The sequence below is a fragment of the Taurulus bubalis genome (genome assembly GCF_910589615.1).
Source record: "Taurulus bubalis genome assembly, chromosome: 9".
Lineage (NCBI taxonomy): Eukaryota > Metazoa > Chordata > Actinopteri > Perciformes > Cottidae > Taurulus > Taurulus bubalis.
The window spans coordinates 5368987-5372411 of record NC_136597.1 but is presented as its reverse complement, the minus strand read 5'-3'; positions in this window follow the sequence as shown (position 1 = coordinate 5372411).

Sequence of the window (3425 nt, the reverse complement as noted above, 5' to 3'; positions counted from 1 at the left end):
TGACACTATTTAAAGATAATGAATTATTATTCTGTTTATCTAGTCATTTTTATAGTTTTCTTTTTGTGTCAGTTTGTTGTGCTCATCCTGGACAAAGCAAATTGTGAATCCCCTTTTTTATTTTTTCTTCTGTTTTTAATGGGTGGATTTAGATTCCCTGCGATCAGTATTTGTACTCACGTTGTTGTTGTTAATCATATCACAGACCACAATACCCACCCGCATCTGGCTACCACGGTAACCCCTCCACGACTGAAGGTCAACTTTACAAACCCTGAGACATATTAACATCGTCTTTGATAAGATGCAGAAGACAGAAAGACTATTTTATCCTCCTGAAATAGAAGTGCATGCATCAGCAGCAGATCAGCAGCAGATCAGCAGCAGATCAGCAGCAAGGCTGACTCCGTACAGAAAACACTGCTGCTGATGGAAAATAGATTTACATGAGACAAAACTGGGTCCCTAAATTATTCCAGAAAGTTGGAATTAAAAATGCATCTCTCTGCGGCACAGTGTTTGAATGCTTAAAGGATTAAAATGGGTGGACACATCCTGGAAGAAAAATGTAAAATTGCCCGTGTAAAAAAATCCTAATTGAAGGAGGAGAATGCTGCCGGTAACCAGGGGGGGCTGTAGGTTGACGACAAGAGATTGAAGGAACAGTTCACCCGAAAAAAAATCAAATACATGTTTTTCTTCTTCCCGCTAGTGTTGTTTATCAATCGATATTGTTTTGGTGTGAGTTGCTGAGTGTTGGAGATATATCCGCCATAGTGATGTCTGTTATTTATTTTGCCGCTGTGAGCACCCCATGCCGAGTGCCATGTAGTCCCCAAATATTGGAGAGGAGGCAGACATTTCTACGGCAGATGCCTCCAACATTCTGCAACTCGCACCAAAACATCATCGACTGATAAATAGCACTACGGATAATATGACAAAAGAAAAGTTTATTTCTGATTTGGGGGTGAACTGCCCCCTTTTTAAATTGGAAAACAAGAGGTGCTGGAACCTTAGTTTTACTGTAAAGACGCCAACATGGACCAATCAGTGACGTCATTGCAGGTGGCGGAGCTCGGCACCAGCTGCAGCTACAACACCTGTTATCACGGTTGCCAGCGAAGAGAAAATCTGTCTCACAGGTAGACTAACACAGTGTGTGGACGGCTAAAAGTTAAGACGTCTGTGAGGATTTCGTTATAGCGGGCTATTTTTTCCTTTTTTTTACCATTGCCCACGGCCTGACCTGCTCTGTGCATGTGCTGTCGCAATTACAATTTAAAACAAAGATGAAACCGTTTGCCAAACCAGAAAGTTTTTTAATTTTTACTGTGAATGTGATAATTAAGTCGCAGTCTTGCTTTCCTTTTTTTGGCATTTGATGCCAAACCCCTTAAAAGGTTGCTAAAGGAGGTGTTTTTTCTCTCCCACTCAGACCCCTCCTGTTCTCTAGCACCCATACACTTGATGTGACTTTGTCTTCTCTATTATTGGACAGGAGGATATAGTCATGTTTATGTATGTAGCCCGAATTCATAAGTTTGTCCCGGAGTGCCTCTCAGTAGGTCAAAAAATACAAAGATGGACAAACCCCCATCTTTCTATTGTTCAGGTTCGCTGCTGGCCGCCGTGAGATTTAACCACATTGATCCCGATTTGGAATCCGATCAATAGCAGAAAAGCGTCCAATTATCACTTCTAGGCCTCTAACAGCACGAAATTACAGCTACAGTCTCTTTTGTCAACCACCGCTCGCTGGCAGCCTCTTTGTATGGAGCCCCAAATTGTTTGATGTTATGTGAATAAATAAGACATTATGAAATAAATATCATTATGAATGAATGGAGTCAAAAATATAATTGAAGCAATGCATTGTGAAATAATAAAATCTCACAATAGCTGGTCTGTTCAAAATGCCCTCTTTCAAACGTCTCCAGCTCCTCTCCGCACGGCTTAACAACGGCTACCAGAATGTAGCCAGCTAGCTCCTACTAGCCAGTAGAGAACTCACTAGCTAGTAGCTAACCAACCAACTAGCGATTTTGAATCAACCAACTAATTGCTACTGCTGCCCATAAACGCACTGCACAGTAGCCAAGTTTTCTTTTTAGTCAAGCTTAACGAGGCCACATACGCTACCTACCTAGCCAGCTAACTAGCTAGGTTGGCCTGTGGGCTTGGATTGTATTACGCATCACCAAAGCGAAGAGCGAGTGTTGGCGGCTGACATTAGCTGGTTAACCCAGAGTTGCTCAGAGGCCCTGGAAATGTTCCTTCCCTCCGTGAAGCGCAAACACATGCAAGAGAGGTCTTTGCAAGCTAGCTCCCGCTGGGCCCCGAGTTAGGTTTTGATCATTTATTGAATTGTTTCACAGTTTATTGGCTCTTTCATGTCTGTTCATTGGATCATTTATTTCACAATATCTTGTTTATTTAGTTTATATTGAATTATTGATTTCTGCTTTCTGTCTCTGTATCTAATCAGATGATTGTTCATTGCAAAACAACAAAATCGGACTCAACTTCAAGCTGTTTCAAACCCAATGATTGGATGTTGAGTACCACAACTTGTTTTGTTCCATCCTTTAGCTTTGTGTGAATCATTGTAACTCTTTTGTTTTTACACCAGACTTATTTTCTACCAAATAGCACTGACTTACTGTTGTTTGACGAGTGGCACACAAGCTGTCACTTTCAGCTGATTTGTTGTGACCTAGCAAAGGTCTGGTGGATCCACCCTGAAGTGTATATTTCCATTTCTAAGAGAATGTCTGTCTGATGTAGAGAAACGTGGAATAATATGTGGGGTTTACTACAGGGTATGTGGTCACACTTTTTACCAAGCTGGTTTTTATAAAGACTGTCTGCTATAATAGGAACTATTCTATAATAACCACACATGCAGCACACACTCGACAATATCTGCTTCTACAGCTGTAAAGGACTTCTGTTACACACACAGACACACACAGACACGCTTGTATGTGGAAGAACAGCCTCTGTTGCATACAAGTCTCCCAGCTGTCCTTTGTGTTTGAGCCTGGGCTGCGTCTCAGCACTGTTACCGCGCACAACCTCATCCCTGCATAGACATAGCCACTGATGGGATCAGTGATTGTTTTAAGGAAAGGAGGGATGTGAGCAGATTTGGAAACGGGGGGGTCCCGGGGGCCTCTTGAAGCCACATGGACTTCTTCTGGAGAGGCCTGGAGAAATGGATCTTGGGCATCGCGGACGAGCTGTGCACAATTGACTTCTATCATGATTTTAATTTTGTATTTTGACTTTTGAGTTTTAGCAAAAAATAAATAAAAAAAAAAAAGTAAAAAAAAACAATTGTGAAATGAGTTACCCTCTACTTAGCATGACTTTTAAAACAATAAAAAATAGTAAAAATGATAATTGAAAAAAATAAATAAAAC